Here is a 25,510-nt window from a genome sequence, read left to right as displayed (position 1 = left end):
ATGACGAGTTTTTTCCATCAACCTTTATTTTAAAATTCAGTCTTTGAATAGGGCACAGTTGTTGTGACTTATGGAAGCTTAGTGGTATGGAAGCAAAATTTTCTTCCAGTAAGCTGTTAAGTCTAACAAGTTGTTGATTTAACTCCTGTTAGTTACAATGACATTCGTAGTACTACTTTCAAGGTTTGGCATGTAATTAATATTTGCTTGGAGCCAGTTTTAGAGTTGAAAAGAGTTTTAAGCTTGAAAAAGATGACTATAGCTGATGATCTGTTGATGAGAATGCTTTGTTTTATCACATACAGATTTTTCTTTTTGCTGCTATTTTTGATATTTTGATATGTTTGATATGTAGCGTGGCCTTAACTTTATCGCGTTAATTTAACTGTTAAAAATATCCATCAAAACTGGTGGATCTGATATTCTGAAAGCTATAAAAATGTTTATATCAGACTTGCTGGCCATTTGTTTTGGGGTTGTGCATTATCTTATTTGGAGAACTGAACTTTTAAAATGAGAATTTTACAGGTTGTCAAATTGCCAGGTTTTCTTTGTTTTGTTTTGTTTTTAAGCCTGAGAAATTTCTAGGTATAAGTGTCAAGGGTGCTGGGCTTACATCATCATCTGACTTGATAAACGTCATTTAATTATGAAATTCTAAATTTCTTTATGATGGCAATAATCAATTCATAGATGATCAGATTTATCTCACTTTTTCTTCCCACATTTTTTTGGGGACATAGAGAATATTAGCATGGGTATGGTCATGATCAATAACAAGGTAGACTGTTTGACCTTTGTAAGGTCCCATTTGGCTCTGGGATTCTACGCCTCTTTCCATTTTCAGCAAAGTTTCATGTTAAGATGGATGTTTAAAAGAGCACAGAAAAGAAGATCTGATGTGATGTGGAACTTTTAAAAGCACTTTGACTACTTGATAGGCTTGGGAACATAACACACGCATAAGACAGAGTCCTGGCTTCAAGATGCTTATAACTTTGTGATCGACCTAAAGGAAGCATGATTATAGAACAGTTTGGTGTTTATGAGGTATTTTGATTTGCCCGGAAACGGGACAACTAACCCATTAGGTAAACACTTATGAATGTTCAATGAAAAAAAAAACAGTCACTTTAAAAAAATCATCTTTTAAAAGATCTTATTGAGATGTCTTCTTCCTTCCCTCCCTGTCCTTAAGGCCCTTCCTTCCTCCCTTTCTCTCTCTTTCTAGCTGTAAATCATTGACAAGTTATTTAAGCTTGGAAACTTGAAGTTTCTCTTGTTTTAAAGAGAGATAACATTACTACCTTGCTGATAGAGATCTTGTGAGGATTAAATGACAGAATAGAATAAAACACTTAGGAGAGTGCATGAAATATAGTAACACTCAAATGTTAGCATTTATTATATTGCACAGCATAAACTAACCGGGCTGGTATTAGTGATTCTTAAATTCTACACCGATGTGCTGAATAATTGAGTTTTCAAATTGACTTGCTGTATTTGTACTTTACATCTTTATATTGAGTCTTAGCCCAGTGATCTTCAAATATTTGTTAAATTTATGTAAATATACAGATGATGAGTGTTCAGAATATTAGAATATAGTCAAATTAATTCAATTGTATAATTGTATGGAACCTAGTTGACTATTCCCTTAATGATGTCCAGTGCATTTTAAGATTTGGCAGTTCCATAAGGTCACTTAGAATGTTAGTGATTATACTGAAGATAGGAGTTGGGAGAAGGGACTCACAATTTGCTCCTGCTTTAAGTTAATGATGGTATCAGTTGGGTTCTGTAGTACATATTGCCTGTATGAGTCTTTCTGCATCCTAAACAGATATTTTTGGAAAGTAACACAAATTTAGAAGCAAGCAGAAAAGATGGAATCTTTCTTTCTTGCAGCTATCTACATCAGAAATAAGAATTGGAAAAGCTGGACAATTGTGTGTATTATATATATTTTACCTTGTTTGTGTCACTTATACTTACATCTATTTACAATTTAGTAATTTGGCAATTCTTATGTGTGTTTTGTATGTGTATAGTTAAGGGATAAAACTTATAGGTTATTGTTAATTACTTGAAAATTATTGAAGGGAAGCTTTTTATGACAATCATTGTTAAAAGAGAGCATTTTGACATTCTGTAACTTTACCATTAAAAATTAGTGAGTAAATAATACATTACTATAACATATTCTGTAATCTATTAAAATCTTCATAAAAATTGACAAACACTACATGGTTTGCAAAGATGAGACAGTTAATAATTACTATTAATATGTAAATGTAGGTTAAAATCAAGTAACCCTTAAGTCAATAATGAAACTTTAAAGACAGTTTTGTGTACCATACACACACATCCAAAAATCTGAGCACTATTAATCTGTCATATGTTTGATTACTTCATATATTTTTGTCTAAAATGGTCTTTAAATTGTTGAATCTATATTCTTTACTGAATTTTATAAAATTTATGATTTTTATTTATCAGGATAAACTCTGATATAGTTTAATTATTTATTTAACATCTGTTGTGAGGTCGGGCGCCGTTGCTCACGCTTGTAATCCCAGCACTTTGGGAGGCTGATTACTTTAGGACAGATTACTTTAGGTCAGGAGTTTGAGACCAGCCTGACCAACATAGCGAAACCCCATCTTTACCAAAAATATAAAAATTAGCTGGGCATGGTGGCAGGACCCTGTAATCCCAGCTACTCGGGAGGCTGAGGCAGGTGAATCGCTTGAACCCCAGGGGGAGGAGGCTGGAGTGAACTCTGACTGTGCTATTGTACTCCAGCCTGGGTGACAGAGCGAGACTCCATCTCAAAAAAAAAAAAATCTGTTATGAAACTTTGCTAAGGGTAGCTTCAAGGTTTTTTCCTAAAAGAGTTACTAACTATAATGTAACTTACCAATTACAAATTTTAATGAGGGCTGCTTCCTATGAGTCTAGATACAGCCATATTGCAGGTACTATAGTTGTTTTAGAAAGGATATTATATACTTATATTGTGAAGTTTACCTGTTTTCTTTAGTATAGCATCCAGGAGATTGTTTTTCTTGCAAGACTATTGACTGCCCACCATTCCTTCTGCTAAATAAGATGAGTAGGGAAGACCTGTTGCATTGTGAGTAGATATTCATAAACTGGAATGTGAGCCATGTGTAAAAAACTTTGGTTTCAACTTTAATGATAAAAAAAAAAAAGATCAAACTTGTTCTTACTTTAAATAGGTTGGCTGTTGCACCGAGTAGAGGCCCTTTAGGCTCTCAGCCTAGGTTTCATCATAAGAAATAAAATAACAGAAAAAGGGAGTAGGCCTGTAAATCGCTATTCTCAAATAGCTAGAGCCTGCAAAGATAGGATGTGTGAGTTAAAATCATAGTTACTAGGGAATCTTTTTCAAAGCAATGTGGCCAGGCCCCACTATGGACTTACTAGATCAACAGTTTTTGTTAAGACAGGTGAGGTTTGGAGTCCAAGGGTTGGGACATTTGTGTTTTGAAAGACAATATCAGATAATTCTTCTCTCGACAAGTGCTATTTATTATAGCATTTTCATTTATGATTTGACCAAATATTATCAATCTTCTGAAAGAAATGTGTTTCACTGTTTTGTTCACTATTTGTATTCCCATGTGCTTGGCATGTAGTAGGCACTCATATTTATTTCAAGAGCTTGATGGCGAAATCAAGGTTAGTCCAAACCAGCATGTTTTAATAGAAATATAATACAAGCCATGTAATTTCAAGTTTTCTTGATGCCACATTTAAAAAAAAGAAGAAATACATGAAATTAATCTTATTTTGACACAGTGTAACCAAAATATCATTTCAACGTGCAATTGTTATTAAAAATTGAGATATTTTACATTTTCTTTCATAGTAATTTTTTGAAATCCAGTAGATACGTTATACTTATAGATCATTTCAGTTTGGACTAGCCACATATAATGCACTTCGTAGTCAAGTGTGATATTCCTGGTGGCTACCAGTTTGGATAGTTCAAGTCCAAAGCTTTAATTGTCTCTAAAGTGGATTATGCCCTTTTGTGGTCTTTACCCATAAGGCCTAGAATGATGTTGCTCTTCCTTCCTACCTAATCAAATTCTGAAGGTCTTGGTTTAGGATTGACTTTCTCCAGGAAGGCCTCCCTCATCACTTCTTGCATACAGTGAGAATGCAATTCTGTTTTCATTTTTTCATGCTTTCAGGTTTAGAACAGTCTTTGTTAAAGTGTTACAGTGAAACCCTTGTCTCAGAAGGTAGGTTTTTGGAAGAAGTACCATGGTTTAATACATTTGGGAATAGGGAAAGCTAATGATATACCCCCGTCATGGAAAGTTACAATGTGAATTAGTTTATTAATGGTCTAAGAAATTCTTCAGTAAAATATCCCATTTAACAAATTCTTGGGTGTAATATATATTATGTTACAGAAGTTATGTTATGCAGAACACACTATAGGAATATATTCTTAAAGAGATTTGTACTCTTGATAATTAGAAAAAGTTGGTAGACTTAAAGATATTATTTGAGGTAGTTCTCCACTGATTTGTCCTTTTAAAAAAATTATTTTTCCTCTCTTCAGTTCTATTTCCCATTGCCTCACCCATTTTGAATTTGAGATGTTTGCAGAATTGACTTTCTAGGAGAATAGTAGTCTTCTGCTTTGTTATTTCAAAATCAGCTATATATTATTTACCTGTTTAGCTTAAGCAGCTTCTGTGAGTTGTATTGTACTTTATGTATGACACATCTGACTCTGGAATTGAGTTTCATGAATGAAGTGGGTGAATTTAAGATAGTCTATTTTGTAATGGAAGTATGCTAATATAAAACTATGCAGGACTAGGACTCCAACTAAGTGTCTGAGAACATTATATAGAATGTCAGGAGTGTGCTTGACTCTTCTGTTTCTTCAATTCAGAAGAAAAAATTATTAATGAAATGCTAGTATTGGTAAACTGTAGTAAAATCAATTTAATATAGTAATTATGTGAATTATTCATGATAGACATGATTGCTGTTACTGAAAATCTTAGGCCCTAGTTTTTGGAGATTATTTATAAGATTTCTAATTTAGTTGTAGCTAGATCCTTAAAGTACTCAGCAATTATGGTGGCTATTTTGAAATTGTGCTTTTTTTTTTTTTTTTTTTTTTGAGACAGAGTCTTACTCTGTCGCCCAGGCTGGAGTGCAGTAACGCGATCTCCGCTCACTGCAAGCTCTGCCTCCCGGGTTCAAGCGATTCTCCCGCGTCAGCCTCCAGAGTAGCTGGGACTACAGGTGCCTGCCACCACAGCCGACTGATTTTTTGTATTTTTAGTAGAGATAGGGTTTCACCGTGTTAGCCAGGACGGTCTCGATCTCCTGACCTTGTGACCTGCTAGCCTCAGCCTCCCAAAGTGCTGGGATTGCAGGCGTGAGCCACCGCGCCCAGCGAAACTGTGCATTGTTTATCAAGCTTGTTTTTCATGTAAAAGGATCTGGGCATTGATATATTTTCATTATATTTGTAGTTAATAGTAAAAATATGTAAATGTTTAAATGTTCTTTCATTATAGACTCAAACTCCCTACTAATTTGATTTAGAGATAATCATTCATGGTTATACATTTAATTTAATACTGAGTCTAACAATAAACTGCCTAGTTTTTAAAACCTGCTTAGAGATACCCTACCTACTTTATTTTAAATGCAAAATAAAAAAGTGCTTCTCCATTCCTTTAATTTTTTGGAAGACAGTCAAGTGGAAGAAGGCATATAGCTAACAGTTCTATACTTCTCTTTAAGGGCACAGGGCTAAAACATGATAGCAGCATTTCTCACTAAATCATAAGCCTGCTTATGTTAATGACTACAGCAGTCACTCTAAAACGCTGCATTTCTGCTTGTTAAATTTAAAGGAAGTAAAAAATTACTGCCAACACAATCTTTGAGAAACATGCAAATAATGCAGTTGTATTTAATGTCAGCTTTTGTAGTAGTTTCCCCATTCCTGTAAACACTTCTGAGGTTGTAAGTATATGATTATCTTGATGCAGTTTTTCTGCCTAGTTCATATTAAAAGCAGGGTGAGCTTCAATATTGAAATAGCAGTAAGGGAATGTCTGTTCTTTTTCAAAGTGTTGCATTATTCATTGTTGTATACTAGTACACTGCCAAAGGATTTATAATTTTTTTCTTTCAAACTGATATAGACCCTACAGTTGACTGATTTTGAATAACAAAAAGGCATATCAAGTTTAGAATTAGTAATACTAATTAGCAGGAAATAAGACTATCTAGATTATTGACGTTCTTTTCTGTATTTAAGAAAATAAAATTAAGAAATAGATTATGTTTGCGGTTTTCAATGAGAAAAGATTTTCAACTTTTAGATTCTTAAAGTACTCAGCAATTATGGTGGCTATTGTTTATCAAGCTTGTTTTTCATGTAAAAGGATCTGGGCATTGATATATTTTCATTATATTTATAGTTAATAGTTAAAAATGTTTAAATATATAAGTAGAGCTGATGAAATTTGTGTTTGGCATCCCCAAAACCCCCTTTTCCTTCAAAAGCTTTAATCCTGACAGCATCTCTTTAAATATAAAAACAAATTTCAGTTCCCTAAGAAAAATACATGGTTTTCTTTGAGGATACTACTGTTGCTTTGCTGCCCTCTACAGTCATCTAAAATAGGCACTCTAGATTTTTCTGTCATCAGATACTTGTAATACTTCCCTGACCTATGTATGAGCTTTATATTTCAGGAATGGGTTAAGTAATTTTTACTATTACAGTAGAAGTAAAGTTTAGTCACAGTTGATCTATATCTGTCATGCAAAAAAAAAAAAAAAAAAAAGGACTTAGAGATTTGAGCAAGGGATAAATTGGGGACTACTGAGCAACAACCATGTGCTAGGGAGTATAAAGGATACCACTGTGGAATGAGGCATGTTGACCCTCTAAAGCTTATGAACTCATGAGTACGATTAATGGCTTATATATAAAATGCTTATATATAAAATGACATTTGTAACAACATGCCGAGTGATATGATATAGTTTACAGAAATATTAGTAAGGACTGGAAGAGTTAAAAATGAGACTTTTGAGCTATGTCTTCAAGAGTTCAGACAGAAAAACAGGGTGGTTTCAAACATATTTAAAACACAAAGCAGGCTGGGTGCGGTGGCTCACACTTGTAATCCCTTAGAGGCTGAGGCAGGAGGATCGTTTGAACCCAATTCTTTGAGACCAGCCTGGGCAACATAGTGAGACCTTGTCTCTACCAAAATAAATAAATAAATAAATAACCAGGCATGGTGGAGTCCACCTGTAGTAGCAGCTACCCAGGAGGATAAGGTGGGAGGATTGCTTGAGCCCGAAAGGTGGAGGCTGTAGTGAGCTAAGATTTTGCCTCTCTGTATTCCATCCTGGACAGTAGGGCAAGACTCTGTCTCACCAAAAAAACAAAAAACAAAACAACCCCACAACCCTACAAAGCATCTGTTACATAGAAAGGACTCTTCTAGGCTCCTTGGAGTCTCTGCCCTTAAGAAATGTAAAACTTAATTGTCAGGACATTGGAATGAAAGATGTCTTTCTCTGTGTGTATGTGTGTGTGTGTTTGTGTGTGTGTATTAAACCCAGTTCTCTGCCTGTTTCCTCCCCTGTTAAATTGGCTAAATAATACTTTCTTCACAGAATTGCTATGAAATTAAATTGCAATAAAGTGCTATGTAAATACAACAAACAATACAGTGAACAAAAATGACTTGTCTTATGTTAGAAATTTAAACAACGTATTGTCAGATTATAGAAAGAGGACCAATTTAGGGATGGAAGAAGACTTAGAGGAGCTAATTTTCCAGCTGAATCTTGAAGGAATAGCTTAGATTTCCATTTGTGAGGGAAGGTCAATGAAAAAGAGGGTGTTCCAAGTTAAAAAGACCACTGAGATGAGGACTCTAGAAGGAATTAGTGTTCCCATGTGACTCAAGCATGAACTTTATGGAGGGAAGTCATGGATTTTTAAATACTTTGCTGAGGAGATGAGACTGTAGTAACCACTGAGGAGCTTTTGAAGGCAGGTAGATAGATTGTATAGCTCTGGCAGAAATGTAAAGGATATATTGGAGCTATGACAAGACGAGGAGCTTTTGAAGGCAGGGAACTGTTGAGTCCATCCATGACTTGATAGATTGTATAGCTCTGGCAGAAATGTAAAAGATATATTGGAGCTATGACAGACAAGTGAAGGTGACAACCATTGTGATGTTCCATGGAAAGAGAGAGGATTACAGAGATAAATGGCAATTTTGCAAAGGGATTTGAAGGGAGGCTTGGGTCTGAGAAGTAGATGATATGGTGTTCCGATATCATTGTGGGTGAGGAAGGAGGAGTTAGATATGAACCAACTTGGAATAACTAGGAATAACTAGGAAAGGAGGATGAGATGATTGATTAGTCAATCCAGTAAGGTTTCACATGCATTTGTGCTGTAGTTTTGAGCTGTAGCTGGAAATTTGTGAGAGGTAGGAATAGGAGGGTGAGGCACGAGGGGTAGGAGGTAGGTTGTGAAACTGGGAATTAGCAGGATTGAGGTATTTGCATTGGATAAGCTGTTCCAGAGAGAGAAGGGAACACAGGCAGAAGAGAGAGAGGGGGAGAAGAAAGAAAAGTGGAAAGAGGGAAGGGAATAGTGGATGGGGCTAGAAATATTTTTTAGATTGAGGTATTTTGATTGGATAAGCTATCAGAGGGGAGAGAGGAGAAAAATACTATACAAGGAAAAATCTTAGTTGATAAATAAATGAATACATTTAGTAGAGGTGAGGGCATTCGTGACTCTTAGTAATTTTAGTAAAAGTGGTTAGGAGAAAAATGTCACATCTCAAAGCAGAAGTCCCCAACTTTTTTGGCACCAGGGACTGGTTTTGTGGAAGGCAATTTTCCCATGGACTGGGGTTAGGGGAAGTGGATGGTTTTGGGATAATTGAAGTGCATTACATTTATTGTGTAGTTTATTTATTATTATTACATTGTAATATATCATGAAATAATTATACAGCTCCCTGTAATGTAGAATCAGTGGGAGCCCAGAGCTTGTTTTCCTGCAACTAGACAGTCCCATCTGGAGGTGATCATCAGGCGTTAGATTCTTGTAAGGAGTGCACAACCTAGATTCCTCACATGTGCAATTCTCAGTAGGGTTCGTGTTCCTATGAGAATCTAATGCTGCTGCTGATCTGATAAGAGGCAGAGCTCAGGCGGTAATACAAGCGATGGGGAGCAGTTGTAAATACAGATAAGAGATGGGGAGTGGCTGGTAAATACACATGAAGCTTCACTTGCTTGCCCACCAGTCACTTGCTGCTGTGCAGTCCAGTTCCTGACAGGCTACTGACTCGTACAGGGGTTGGAGACCCCTGTCTTAAAGGATTAAGAAATGACAGGATAGTGAAGAAGTAGATTAGGGACAACTCTTGGGAAAGAAAGGAAAGAGAAAAAAGTAATTTGTGAGGGAAGACGACTGTGTCAGTTGTTATGGACTGAAAGTTTGTGTTCCCCTTCTCCCCCAAATCCGTATGTTGAGCTCCCAACCTTCAATATGATGGTATTAGGGGGCATAGGGCCTTTGGGAAGTAATTAGGTTTAGATGAGGTCAGAAGGGTAGAGCCTCATAATGTGATTAGTGTCCTTATAAGAAGAGGAAGACACTAGAGCTGTTTCTCTCCATCATACAAGGATATAGCAGAAAAGCAGGCATCTGCATGCCAGGAAGAGGGCCATCACCAGGAACCTGATAATGCTGGCACCCTTGTCTCAGACTTTTATGCCCCAGAGCTGTAAGAAAGAGTGTAAGTCAGCTAGTCTATGGTATTTTGTTACAGCAGCCCAAGCCAAGACATCAGTCAAGGTTTTATTCACAAACATCAGAAACTTATCCCATGGTTAAAAGACAGTTTTTTGAAAGATATTGGTTGCTTCAGGTATGGAAATCAAGAACTGAAAGAAGGTAGTTATCTAGAACTATATCCAGAACCATAGCTAAGATACTATATTGAGGGTCAGTTTGTCAAGGTCATTCATTACCTGCTCTCTCCTGGATGGTGGATATTATAGCCTTGTCTCTGACACTGGCATTACTGCTCATAGAAACTGGATGTTGTTGTTGCCATAGCCCAAGAAAATATATTGTCCAGAAGTGTCCACTATAGAAAGTTGAAAAACTTTTTAAAAAAAATTTATATGATGAGACTTCTGTGTCTTTGGGAGAGAAGCAGGAGAAGCTCATTGATATGGCAAGGTCAAGGGAAAGAGATAAGTGGAAACATTAAAAACACAAATGAGAGAGGCTGGTATTAGATATGGAAGACACTTCTTTCTACTAGATAGGGAAGAGAAAATGATAGGTGAAGATGTTGAGACACTTCTAGGTGTGAGAGGGAAGTTAGGTGTGAGAGGGAAGTTACAAAAAGGTTTTGTTCTTTAGTGATTTAAGTGATAAACTTTTAGAATGAGCGTGGAGTGATGTTGGGACTTAGGATAGAACCTGTGGTGAAAAATGGAGTAAGACATCGACTAAGAATGAATGAAATGAGTCAGTATTGAAGGCATGAATTGGCATAATATGAACTTGTGAAACGTGAAAGATGGTGTGGAGGCAGTAGTAAGTTTATGTTGGTGGCTGTTAATACTTAATTGAGCACTAGGTCTACCAGAGACTGTTCTAGGTACTGTGAAAGACTAGCCGATAAAGAACAAAATGTGTTCTGGGAACCAGTTGGGTTTATGTATGGAAAGAAGTAGAATAGAGTCAGGCCGAGTGCTTTTTGAATATGATGTGATAGGATGTCTGAAAGTTTGAGAACAGGGGGCTGATATAAGGAAGGTAGGATTTAAGAAATACAGGTATTATTGGGGCCTGAATTAGGGTTGTAATGGTAGAAAGGAAGGGAAAGGTTTAGAAGTGAGATAATTAAAAGGTAAAATAATACTTCTTAATGATTTTAGGATATAAGAAATGGAGGAAAATCGGTGATTTTGGAGTTTTCAGACAGATAGTGCTTATGACAATTCACACTCCCACCAGTAGTGTTTGAGAGTTTGAGTTGCTCTACATCCTCACCAGTCCTTTGTAATATCAGTATTTTTCTTTTAATCATTCTGGTCAGCATGTAATGGTGATGATGATTTTAATTTGTAATTCCCTGATGATTGAGATTTATGATTATGGGCCATTTGAATAACCTCTTTTGTGAAGTGCCTGTTCATTCTTTATCCTTTTTATTCAGTTAGGTTGTCTTTCATCTTTTTGTGGGGGAATTGTTTATATATACTAAATATGAACCCTTTATTAATCATATGTATTACAAATGTTTTCTACTCTGGCCATTTTACTCTAGAATGGTTTCTGTTAATAAAAAGCAGTTCCTTCATATCTATCTGTGTAGTCAAAACCAGTCTTTTTCTTTACAATTTGTTGTGTTTTTGTTTACGACATCTTTCTCTACCACACCATCATGAATTTTTTTTCTGCTAGAATCTTTATTATTTACCTTTACTGTAGTACATCTAAAGTTTATTTTTGTGATTATATAAGATAGGGTTCATATTTTTTCCCCCATTTTGTAATCAGCCATCACCATTTATGGAAAAGACTCTCTGCTGTACAATGCTGGTTTTATAATAAATCAAGTAGCCATATATGCCTGGGGTTTTTTTGGACTCTGTTCCAGTGGTCCATTTTTCTATCTTTGTACAAGTATCATAATGTCTCATTATAGCTTTATAATAGATCCTCATATTGGGTGGAGTAAGCTCACCTATTCAGGTTTATTGTACTTAGTCTTGTTCCTTTTTCCTTTCCACATAAAATTTAGTGGCAGTTTATTAATTTTCATAAAAAGCCTGCAGGATATTTAGTGGGAGTTCATTAAATTTATATAGATTAATGTGGGGCTAGATTTGGCATCTTTCTAATGCTGAGTCTTCCAATCCGTGAACCTAGTGTTCTGTGTGTAGAAGTCTTATATAACTATAAATTTTAGATTAAACTTAATCTGATTTTAATTATAGATTTATTTCAAGTTATTTGGCTTTTTGATGTTATTATAAATAATATTTATAAAATGTTTTCTCACTGTTGTGGGCATGTAAAATGCAGTGCATTTTGGTACTGTGACCTTATGTAAAGAGACCTTGCTTAATTTCACTTATTTCTAATACTTTGTAGAATCTTTTGGATTTTCCGTCTATATAAGCATGCCATCTACGATGATGAAGCCCTGTTTCTCTTCAATGATTGTATTGTTTTTCTTTTCCTTTGCCTTATTGCAGTGGCTAGGACCTCCAGTATGATGTTAATGTGGTGACTACAAGCATTGTTACACAATGTGTAACATGTGTAATCTCAGAGGTAAAAGTGTTCAGCATTTCAAAATTACGTATGATTTTTTTTTTTTTTTTTGTAGTGTTTTAAAAAAACAGAAGACGCCAGGCCGGGTGCTGTGGCTCACGCCTGTAATCCCAGCACTTTGGGAGACCAAGTCGCGCGGATCACTGGAGGTCAGGAGTTCAAGACCAGCCTGGCCAACATGGCGAAATCCCGTCTCTACTAAAAATACAAAAATTAGCCTAGTGTGGTGGCGCACACCTGTAATCCCAGCTACCTGGGACACTGAGGCAGGAGAATCACTTGAGCCCAGGAGGTGGAGGTTGCAGTGAGCGGAGATTGTGCCACTGTACTCTAGCCTGAGCAACAGAGCCAGACTCTGTCTCAAAAAAATAATAAATAAAATTTAAAAAAAAACCAGCCTTTTTAAAATTAATTTTAATTTTTTTTTTTTTTTAAATTTTGAGTCAGAGTCATCTTCTGTTGCCCAGGCTGGAGTGCAATGGCACTATCCCAGCTCACTGCAACTTCCGACTCCCGGGTTCAAGGGATTCTCCTGCCTCAGTCTCCTGAGTAGCTTGGATTACAGGCGCCCGCCATCACGCCCGGCAAATTTTTGTGTTTTTAGTAGAGACGGCATTTCACCATGTTGGGCAGGCTTGTCTTGAACTCCTGACCTCAAGCAGTCCACCTGCCTCAGCCTCCCAAAGTGTTGGGATTACAGGTGTGAGCCACTGTGCCTGGCAGAAGAAGCCTTTTTCTCAGGTTAGGGAGGTACTATAGTTTTGGATGTTTGACTCTGCCAAGCCTCATGTTGAAATGTGATCCTCAGGGTTGGAGGTAGGGTCTGTTGGAAGGTGTTTGTGTTGCAGGGCAGATCCCCTGATGAATAGAGTAATGCCCTCCCTTGGGTGGTAGAGGGAGATGAGTGAGTTCTCACTCTTATTAATTCCTGCAAGAGCTGGTTGTTAAAAAGAGTCTGACACCTCCTCTCTAACTTTGTTGCTTCCCCTCTTGCCATGTGATCTCTGCACATACCATCTGTCCTTTGCCTTCTGCATGAGTAAAAGTGTCCTAAGGCTCTCATCAGATACCCAGTCCTAAACTTTTTCAGGTATCAGAATTGTGAGCCAAATAAACCTTTTTTCTTTATAAATTACCCATTGTCAGGTATTCCTTCATTGCAACACAAAATGGACTAAAGCAGGAAGTTTCTTTTTGTTCCCATTTTTTCCAAGAATTTTTATCGTGACTGGGTCCTTAATTTTATAAAATGTTTTATCTTAAAGTTGAGGATATGATTTTTTCCCCATTTTTAAAATAATATGGTAAATTACGTCCTATGGGCCCAACATGCTTCTGCTATACAGCTCTACTGATGGTGTATATTTTATACACTCTAGTATTTATAAAAATATTAAACCATTATTGTGTTTCTGGAGTAATCTCAGTTTGTTTTTGATTAATATATCCTTTATTATATCACTGGATTCTATTTGCTGTTTTATTTTTTTTCCACCTATGTTAATGAATTGCATTGGCCTCAAATTTTTCTTTCTTAAAATGCTTTTTGCCATCTTTTGGTGTCAAGGCTATGCTGGACTCATTAAAAAGTTGGGAAGTGTTCATCTTTTTTTTTTTTTTTTTTGTCTTGTGTAAGAGTTTAAGATTGATAATTTTTTTCTTTGTTTTGCAGGATTCATCTGAGCATGTAGTTTTATTTTTAAGGGAAGGATTTTTAATTACAGATTTAACATTTTAGTAATTATAGTACTAGTCAGATTGATGGTGAGTTTTTTAGTTTTACCTCTTATATTCAGCTCTATGATACATTTTGAAATAAATTTTGTGTATGGTGGAAGGAAAGAGTCTAACATCATTTTTTAATATGGATATCTAGTTGTTGCAGGAACATTTGTTGAAAAGATTATTCTTTCCCCCATTGAATTGACTTGGTACTCTTAGAAAATAAATTGATGATAAATGTGATGGTTTATTTCTGGACTCAGTACTGTTCTGTTGATTCATATGTCTTCTTATTCTAGTGTCACACAGTTTTGATTAGTTTCAGTCATACAGTTTTAATCACTGTAGTTTTGAAGAGAGTCCTGAAATTGGGCAGTGTTCATCCTCCAATTTTGTTTTTTCAAGTTTGTTTGGTTATTACTAGACTCTTTAGTTTCCATATAAATTTCAGGTTTAATTTGTCAATTTCAGCAATTGTGCCAGGTAGGATTTGGATAAGAGAGTATGTTGAATCTGTAGATTAATTTGGAGACTGTTGCCATTTTAACAGTATTAAGTCTGTTGATACATGAACATAGGATAAGTTTACATTTATTTAGGCTTTCTTTAATTTATTTTAACATGGTTTCATAATTTTCAGTGTAAGCTTTACATTGTTGAATTTTTTTCATATTTACTTTTGTTGGTATTGTCAGTGGCATTGCTTTCTTAATTTCATTTTTGGATTGTTTATTCCTAGTCTTTAGAAATGCAGTTGAATTTTGTGTATTGATCTTGTATCCTTCACCCCTGATGAACTGTTGTATTAGTTCTAACAGACTCTTCCTCCTGCAATATCTTTTCAGTCCCCTCTCCCAAGACAATGCAACACTGTTCACATTAAAGGAGAAATACTTAAAGGAATTCCATTTTATCACCTAGCATATACAGAAGGATGCATTTGGAGCTGAGAGGCAATACATTGATAATGTACACATTTCCATAGTGTGAACGTATTTTAAAGGTGTTCATGCACAAGATTAGAAGCTAAGTATTATGTGTGTGGTTTTTTGATTTTTTTTTTTTTTTTTTGAGACGGAGTTTCGCTCTTGTTGCGCAATGTTGCCTAAGCTGGAGTACAATGGCGTGATCTCGGCTCACTGCAACCTCCGCCTTCCAGGTTCAAGCGGTTCTCTTGTCCCAGCCTCCTAAGTAACTGGGATTACAGGCACGTGCCACCACGCCCAGATAATTATTTTTAAATTAGAAACGGGGTTTCACCATGTTAGCCAGGCTGGCCTCGAACTCCTAACCTCAGGTGATCCGCCTGCCTCTGCCTCCCAAAGTGCTGGAATTACAGGCGTGAACCACCATGCCTGGCCTTATGTATCTCTTAAACCAAATGAAATGAAAAAATGTTTATATTATTGCCTTTCTAGAAACTTTGAGAGTTATACATATTAATTCATGTAACTAAAACATTTAAATATTTAGATAGTGGATGGAATGTAAAAACAATGTAAACAATTGTTTTAAAACCTCTCTTAGTCTGTTTTTAGTGTGTCATAACTTGCATTGACTTGTCACTTATGTGAAACACTTATTCTGTAGTGCTGATCTACTGCTTTAGGATATCAAAATGTGACAGTTACTTTATTTCATTGGATATAAATTGTCATTGATTAAAAGATATTATGATTTTATTAAGGAAAGGAAAAGACAACAGAACTGACAATACTTTTGTATCACTTATAATTTTTATTTTATATATATTGACTTATTTTATATTTACTATACTTTTATTTCGTACAAGGAATTTTGCAGGAATGCTTTTTTTCAAGGATAGCCATTATGCTTGCTATGTTAACTCATTAGTACACAAAAGACAATAGTCACTGAGATTTTTCTTACAAGGCTCTAATAGCCATTCTGTAAGTTTTCATTCTGGTGCTGTCCTCATCATACCAGAAGAAATTAGTGGAACATAGGGTTCTCATTGACTTAAAAGTCATAGGTCGTAAATGTTGCATACTATCAGTCATGCCACTATGAATAATAAACAAGTTTGCATATACACAGACCACCTATGTTTCTAATTTAGAGACATTGGGGGTGAAATCTTCATCTTGGAGTTGATGGAAAAAAAAGGAACCTAAAGTTGCTTTTCAGAAAAGGAAGGAAAAGACAAAACAATAATTTTATATCACTTGTAATTTTTATTTTATGTGTATTGACTTATTTCATGTTTACTATACTTTTATACTTGTCAATATTTCACCCATAGGCATAATTTTAAAAATCATCATAATTTGTGTGCATACATGAAAATGGAAATATAAGTGGATAATATTTAAGGTACTCCTATTTTTAATATTCGGAGTCTTACTTTTTTGTATTGCTTTTTGCCTTTTTGTGCTTTTTCCTCAGTGCTGTGAGGAGTTATTTGATGCTGTCTTTCATAAAATACACGTTAAAAGATCACCAAGACTACCCTCAGATTCAGTAATTCTCTGGGGCCTTACAGGACTCAGAAGAGTCATAAGCAAGGCTATGATTTATGACATATAAAGGATACCAAGCACAGTCAGCAGTGGGGCCTGAGGCAAAGTCTTGGAAAAACCAGGAACAAGATTCCACAGTCCTTTTCCAGAGTCACACAAGATGGATTCAGTTCCCTCAGGAACAAGTTGTGACATTTATGAAATGTTACCAACCACAGAAACTCTTTAGAGACTAGTGACCCAGTGAACAGGGTTTTCATTTGGGGCTGATCATGAGGGTACTCCCTGCCTAACATATACCCAAATTCCAGACTCTTAGAAGGAAAGTAGTTATTCAGCATAAACCATATTTGAACGAAGAGTGAACTATCATCAGTTAATAGTAGAAACCCTCCCCAAATCTAAGTTTACCAATGCCAGTTAAGGGCTAATTTTGCAGGAATGCTTTTTTTCAAGGATAACCATTATGCTTGCTATGTTAACTCATTAGTACACAAAAGACAATAGTCACTGACCCGAATCTCATCTTGAATTCCCATGTGTTGTGGGAGGGACCCAATAGGAGGTAATTGAATCATGGGGGCAGGTCTTTCCTGTGATCTCCTTGTGGTAATGAGTAAGTCTCATGAGATCTGATGGTTTTACAATGGAGAGTTTCTCTGCACAAGCTCTCTATGCCTGTAGCCATCCATGTAAGATGTGACTTGCTCCTTGTTGCCTTCCACTGTGATTTGTGAGGCTTCCTGGGCCACCTGGAACTGTGAGTTCTCCATTAAGCCTCTTTCCTTTGTAAATTGCTCGGTCTCGGGTATGTCTTTATCAGCACCGTGAAAACAAACTTAGTACAGTAAGTTGGTGTCAGTAGAGTGGGGCATTACTGAAAAGATACCTGAAAATGTGGAAGTGACTTTGGAACTGGGTAACAGGCAGAGGTTGAAACAGTTTGGAGGGCTCAGAAGAAGACAGGAAAATGTGGAAAAGTTTGAAACTTCCTAGAGACTTGTTGAATGGTTTTGCCCAAAATGCTGATAATGATATGGACAGTAAAATCCAGGCTGAGTTGGTCTCAGATGGAGATGAGGAACCTGTTGGAAACTGGAGCAAAGGTGACTCTTGTCATGTTTCTGCAAAGATTCTGGCAGCATTTTACCCCCTACCCTAGAGATTTGTGGAACTTCGAGGTTGAGAGAGTTGATTTAGAGTATCTGGTGGAAGAAATTTCTAGGCAGCAAAGCATTCAAGAGGTGACTTGGGTGCTATTAAAGGCATTTAGTTTTAAAAGGAAAACAGACCATGCAAGTTTGGAAAATTTGCAGCTTGACAATATGATAGACAAGAAAATCCCATTTTCTGAGGAGAAATTCAAGCTGGCTGCAGACATTTGCTTAAGTAATGATGAGCCAAATGTTAATCATCAAGATAATGGGGAAAATGTCTCCAGGCCATGTCAGAGACCTCTACAGCATCCCCTCTCTCCCATCACAGGCCTGGAGGTTTAGGAAGAAAAATGGTTTCGTGGGCTGGGCCCAGGGTCCCTCTGCTATATGCAGTCCAGGACTTAGTATCCTGTGTCCCAGCCGCTCCAGCCATGACTAAAAGTGGCCAAGGTACAGCTCAGGCTGTTGCTTCAGAGGGTGGAAGCCTCAAGCCTTGGCAGCTTCCACGTGTTGTTGAGCCTGTGGGTGCACGGATTTCGGTTTAGGAACCTCCTAAATCAAGAATTTGGGTTTAGGAACCTCCACCTAGATTTCAGAAGATGTATGGAAAGGCCTGGATGCCCAGGCAAATGTTTGTTGCTGGGTTGGGGCCCTCACGGAGAATCTCTGTTAGGGCAGTGCAGAAGGGAAATGTGGGGTTGGATCTCCCCCACAGAGTCCGTACTGGAATACCACCTAGTGGAGCTGTGAGAAGCGGGCCACTGTCCTTCAGACCCCAGAACTGTAGATCCACCGACAGCTTGCACTGTTCACTTGGAAAAACTGCAGACATTCAATGCCAGCCCGTGAAAGCCGCGAGGGAGGCTGTACCCTGCAATGCCACAGGGCTGGAGCTTCCCGAGACCATGGGAACCCATCTCTTGTATCATCGTGACCTGAATGTGAGACATATAGTCAAAGGAGATCATTTTGGAGCTTTAAAAAGATTTGCCTGCCCCAATGGATTTTGGACTTGCATGGGGCCTGTAGCCCCTTTGTTTTGGCCAGTATCTTTCATTTGGAATGGCTGTATTTATCCATTAGCTGTACCTGCATTGTATCTAGGAAGTAACTAACTTGCTTTTGATTTTACAGGCTCATAGGCAGAAGGGATTTGCCTTGTCTCAAATGAGACTTTGGACTGTGGACTCTTGAGTTAATTCTGAAATGAGTTAAGGCTTTGGGGGACTGTTGGGAAGGCATGATTGGTTTCGAAATGGGAGGACATGAGATTTGGGAGGGGCCAGACATTGAATGATATGGTTTGGCTGTGTCCTCACCCAAATCTCATCTTGAATTTCCTACATGTTGTGGGAGGGACCTGGTGAGAGGTAATTAAATCATGGGGGCAGGTCTTTCCTGTGCTGTTCTCATGGTAGTGAATAAGTCTCACAAGATCTGATGGTTTTAAAAAGGGGAGATTCCTTGCACAAGCTCTCTATGCCTGCTGCCATCCATGTAAGATGTGACTTTACTCCTTGCCTTCCTCTCTGATTTTGAGGCTTCTCCAGCCCTGTGGAACTGTGAGTTCTCCATTAAACCTCTTCCTTTTGTAAATTGTCCAGTCTCGAGTATGTCTTTATCAGCAGCGTGAAAATGGACTAATAGACATATATAAAAATTTTACATGTATAAAAGTGAAGCTGCTCTGATAGAAGCTGTAAGCCTTGTGCTTTGAAATTCTCTTGTGTAGTACTTTCCCCCACCTCTTCCTTGAGTTACATTACTAGAATTGAACATGGAGATCAATTAGAAAACCACTTTTCTAGTCTAGATTCTTCCTTTTCTAGATGAGGAGGAAGGTGAAACCTATTGAGTTTATAATTGTCCTTTTCTTTGGTTTTAATCTGTAAAGTTACCTGGATTTAGAACAGAGAAGAAAAAAAATACATCTAAACTAACACTGATTCTAGGACCTTTGAGCAGAGTGCAAGTCTGAACATCTTCCCTGTTTTTGTTCATGTTATCACTACTGTTGTTGTGGGTACTATGCCAAATTTAGTGCAGTAGTTTCTCATATTAGTTTCCTAGTGCTTCTGTAACACATTATCATAAACTAGTGACTTAAATATATTCTCACACAGTTCTGGAGTGCAGAAGTCTGTAATTTGTGCTATGCATACTATTTCGAAATCAAGCTGTGTTCCTTCCAGAGGCTCTAAGGGAGATTTTGTTCTATGCTTCTTTCAGCTTCCGTGGCTACAGACATTCCTTGGCTTGTGGCTGCATAACTCCAGTCTTTTCCTGGCCTTCTCATCTCTCTGACTTCACTCTGTGTATTTTCTGTAAGGACACATGTCATTGGATTTGGGATCTACCTGGATAATCCACTGTCATCTCATCCTGAGATCTTTAACTTAATTGCATCTTCAGAGACTCCTTTTTCCAAATAAGATAACAGGTTCATTTCACCTAATTACTCTTTCTGCATCTGTGCTCTCTTTTTTTTCCAGTACAGTAGAACTGTTAGACCAGTTTTCCTATTTACTCTTGCTAATTTTTTGACTTCCTGCATTTTCAACCACCAATGTTCTGTTTCTCCTGATTACACTTTAAGCTCCCCAAGGTGAGGAGCGTGCTTCATCTCCTTTGTCCTTCCTCAGCATAAATGTCTGGCCCATACAGGTAGGTTGTTAAATAAATGTTAGTTTAAAAAAAAAAATGGCTGAGCAAACAAACTTAATTAAGACCTTGCCTTTCTGGCCTTATCTCCGGTCATTTTGTTACTGATACTTGGATTTTTCTGACTTTCATAAACTTTCCTTGTATTTTTCTGTTTCTGCGAGTCTCTTTGCTTTTGTTTTTCCTTTAGTGCCTTTACCCTGCCTGGAAAATCCCGCCTCACCTAACATTCAGCATAAATGCTACTGATCTCCTACAGCTTACCCAGACAAAATTAGAGTCACTAGTTTAGTTGTAGCTGAAAGAAAATGTTACTTTCTAGATGTAGCTTTTCTTACTCTACACACTTCTCTCATTCCTTTTCCTAAGTATCTTTTTAAGTTTGTACTCTTATCTAGGAGGCTCTCATAAGGATAATATGTCCTGTTTGCCTTGGAATATCTAGGTTTACAACTATTGTGGTAAAATTATTAATAATGTTTCTCTAAACAATATTTTGGCTTGGTTAACAAATTACGTGGTCGCTGTAGCCATACTGTTCATTGCCTTGTATGTCTTATTTTCTTTTCTAGATTATCAGTTCTTGGAAGTTGTAGCTATACCATCTTCTGTGTTGTAGAACATAGTATTAATACTTTATATTCCGTCAGTGAAACTCAATAAATATTTGAACACTTAATATGTGCTGTGTATCCTATATTTTACCTATATTAGCACTCTTTTTTCTTAACCTTCAGTTGTCATGGAGTGTCTAAGTGTCTCAAACAAAAATTTGCAGTCACACCAGCCTTGCAAAATCTAACTGTGGATTAGTCTGGCTCTATACATTCTCTGTGCTTACCTCTTAGCTGCTAGTGTTGCTGGGGTTAGGGGAGCAGGGCAGAAATCATATAGCCTTGTAGATTAGTGCCACTACTGAATCAGGCTTTAGTTTTAACTGGAACTCAAACAATTCTAGTGCTTCTTCTGTTAGTGTTTAGTTAGTACCTATTTCCATGTTTGAGTGCTTCCTTTTAAATTTTACTGAGACCTTGTTAATTAGGTGATAATAGTCCTATTTTATAGGTGATAAAACAGCTCAAGGACCCAGAGTCACACTGTTCTTGAATCTGGGTTAGTCCAACTCCAAAGTTCTTGCTTTTTTAATTCCATTCTGTTACTCATCTACAGTTTTCTCATTCTTAGGTCTTAGAAGTACGTGTATTACTGAACGATAAGCCATATGTAATTGTATAGAGGTGCTTCCTTTAAAACACCAAGTTTGAGATTTTTGGATTATTAATGAAGGTTGACATGTTGTATGCAAATTATTACCTGGACCATTATAGAAGGCTATCGTTTATGAGAATTGGTAGATTTTTGTCTTTAAAGTGCTAGTTCCTTACATTGTCAACTTCTAAGAAGATATTTACAAGTTCACAAAATTTGAAATGCTCTAAAATTTGAAACTTTCCACAGCTGACACCTTTGTTCTCTGATGGTTCAGTGCACACAAACTTGCTTTCATGCACAAAAATTTAAAAAATACTGTGTAAAATTACTTTCAAGCTATATGTGTAAGGTGTATATGAAACATAAATGAATTTTTTGTTTGTTTGTTTGTTTTTTCTGAGACGGAGTCTTTCTCAGTTGCCCAGGCTGGAGTGCAGTGGAGCGATCTCGGCTCACTGCAAGCTCCGCCTCCCAGGTTCACACCATTCTCCTGCCTCAGCCTCCCGAGTAGCTAGGACTACAGGCGCCTGCCACCACGCCCGGCTGATTTTTTTTTGTATTTTTAGTAGAGATGGAGTTTCACCGTGTTAGCCAGGATGGTCTCGATCTCCTGACCTCGTGATCCACCCGCCTCAGCCTCCCAAAGTGTTGGGATTACAGAAGTGAGTCACCGCACCCAGCCATAAATGAATTTTGTGTTTAGGCTTTGGTCCTATTCCCAAGATATCTCATCATGTATATGTAAATATTTCAAAATTAAAAAAAAAAAAAAATCCGAAATTTGAAACACATCTTGTCCTAAGTATTTCAGATAAGGGATACTCATCCTGTAGTATAATTTTTGTGATACTTTTGGGAATATATTTTATTAGGGTTAAAACTCATTTAAATATTTAAATAGTAATTTAAACTAACTTTAAGACTTTTTAAAAAACATTTTAAAATTATTCTGAAAATAATTCATTAGTATTTTAAAATTGCAACAGTTTCACAGGTTGAAGTGGGAATGAAAAGAGTAGAATCTGAATAATTGCTATGAAAACTCTGCCTCTGCATTTTGCTTGCCATAGTGCTTGGTTTAAGAACTGCAATACCTCTCTACCTTTGTAATTTGAAAATCATTGAGATTTTGAATGTCGTGACTAGTAGCTCTTCTAGATTTTCTTTCTATAAAACGTTCAGTTTTACTCATATTGTGCTTAACATGAGGGAGTTGGGAAGATAACTGCTGAAAGCCAGGAGGCTGCTGCTTATCTATGTTTTGCCACTAACTAGTCATGTAATAACAGCAGATCACTATCTCTGTAAAATGAGGTTATATCAGATACCTTCTAAGGTCTCTTCCTGTTATAAAGTTTTGTGCTTCTCTTCTGAAAATATGAAGAAATTGTGCTTTCACCCATACAGTAAATTCAACTAAAGAAAACCCTTACTTAACGTGGTTAAATCAAGATACTGTCCTTATTTGAAATTAAAACATAGCAATTGTTTGAGAATAGATGATGAAAACCCCATTTTAGAAAGAACATTTTATAAAAGCTTGAAATTGCTACTGAAAGATTATTAAAAATACCATGATACAGTAGGATTAACTTTATAGTTAGTATTAATGTGTATGAAATATTTTTGTAGAAATTTGCTATTTTCTGTATCTGTTATTCAGTATATTGGTTATGTGTAAGTAATTATAGAAATGTAAACTTTTAAAAATTATTTGAAGCTGAATTTTTTAGCTTCATAGAAACCTGTAAACCTTTATTTAGAAAGGAAGTTGACTTTTATTGAATTTCTATTCTAGAATTGTGTTATCTAGAACTTTCTGCAGTGATGCAAATGTAATGTAGCTATACTGTTCAGTATGATTGTCACTAGCTAATTGTGGAAATTGAGTACTTGAAATATGGCATATAACTGAAAACCTAATTTAATTTAAATTTAAATAGCCACATGTGGCTAGTGACTGAGACAGTACTGTTTTAGAAAATGCTAAGCAATGTGCCAGAGAATAATTACAAGACTTTAGTTCTAGTTCTTTGTGCCATTTCAGATTACTGTCCTTTCCCATTTTGTATTCAGCCTTGCTTTTCAGCCTTATTTGTACTTACATATTTTGGCCTCATACTGAATCTTTGCTTAGCATGGAATGGTCTTCTCAGCCTATGAAAATATGAGCCTTCAAGGGATAGCTTAAATGTCACATCTAGCAAAGTCTCCCTTGATCCTCTGGACTATGGCAAATGATACTGTCCCTTATTATTTATATGACCCAGGGTAAGTCTTGACCTTTTTGATTCTTGATCCGTCATATGGAAAAAAAAATTACCTGCGCCTAACAGGGTGATTTTTTAGGGGCAAGGGTTTGGATGTGGAGATCAGTAGAAATGGTATATATAAAAGCTTTTTGACAGTTTTCAAGAATGTACAATTTTAAGGTGATGAGCCATTTTATAAACATTAAGACTGAGTCCCAGAGAAATTAACTTTCCCACTATCCACCCATCATCTCCCATTTTCCACCTCATCCCACTTAGTACCTCATTTGCAATAATTGGTTAGCTATATTGGTTTCTATAACCCTTTCATCCTACTTCCTCCTCCCCCACTTCTTGACCAACTTAAAGTTCATAATCCATCATTAAAACCACTTATTTGTCTACACCATCAACTCCCTTGCCTGTTTCTCTTTTAAATTGTGCATGCCTGGTAAAATGTCCAACCCAGGTTAAATCTTGCTCTGTGCCTTCTTCACGCCTCCACTCAGGCAGCTGAAAGCTGGTCGATGCTGCTATAATTCAAGATCAGTAACTTTAAGCATGACTTGTCTTTTTATTCTCTTTATAGTGTGTTTTGCAGAGCAGCCTAGCTTATCAAGAGTTTCTTTTATGGATCATGCCTTTGGTGTTGCATCTAAAACATTATTGTCATATCTAAGGTCATCTGGGTTTTTTTTGCTCTGTTGTCCTCTAGGGTTTTTATAGTTTTGCATTTTATACTTAGGTTTATTATCTATTTCAAGTTAATTTTTGTGAAGGATATAAAATCTGTGTCTAGAATTATTTATTTGTTTGTGGATGTCTGGTTGTTCCAGCATCATTTGTTGAAAATATCTTTTCTTTATTACATTGACTTTGGTCTTTTGTTAAAAATCAAAGTTAACATATAAAGACTATATGAGTCTGTTTTGGGACTCTATTCTGTTCCACTGACCTGTCTGTTCTTTAGCCAGTACCACATGGTCTTGATCACAGTAACTTTATGGTAAGTCTCGAAGTCAGATAATGTAAGTCCTCTGACTTTGTTCTTCAACATTGTGTTGACTATGCCGGGTCTTTTGTCTCTCCATATACATTTTAGGATCAGTTTGTTGCTAGCTGAGATTTTGATTGGAATGTTGAATCTGTAGATCAAGTTGGGAAGAACTAACATCTTGACAATATTGAGTCTTCCTATTCAAGAACATGAAATATCACTCCATTTATTTAGTTATTTTATTTTCTCAGAATTGTATAGTTTTCTGCAGGTAGATCTTACACATATTTTCTTAGATTTATACCTAAGCATTTTATTGTTTTGGGTGCTATGTAAATGGGACTGTGTTTTTAACTTCAAATTCCACTTGATCGTTACTGGTACATAACAAAGTGATTGACTTTTTTTTTTATTATTAACTTTGCACTCTGTAACCTCGCTATAATTGATTATTAGCTCCAGGAGTTTTTTCATCACCCACAAACAATGACAGTTTTATTTCTTCCTTTCTAATCAGTATACGTTTATGACTTGCCTTTTCTTATGACTTTAGTAAGAACTTCTAGTATGCTGTTGAAAAAGGAGTAGTGAGGGGAAAATCCTTGCCT

At 36.5% G+C, this 25,510-nt stretch overlaps 1 protein-coding gene across 5 annotated transcripts in view; it reads left to right on the top strand.

The window, feature by feature from the left end:
* NECTIN3 (nectin cell adhesion molecule 3) overlaps positions 1 to 25,510 on the top strand; it is a 123,367-nt gene that overhangs the window by 2,352 nt on the left and 95,505 nt on the right. The gene's annotated exons all lie outside the window — the stretch shown is intronic.

The sequence above is a fragment of the Macaca fascicularis genome, chromosome 2 (genome assembly GCF_037993035.2).
Source record: "Macaca fascicularis isolate 582-1 chromosome 2, T2T-MFA8v1.1".
NCBI lineage: Eukaryota > Metazoa > Chordata > Mammalia > Primates > Cercopithecidae > Macaca > Macaca fascicularis.
Note: the sequence above shows the minus strand (reverse complement) of the source record. Positions and strands in the feature narration are given on the sequence as shown.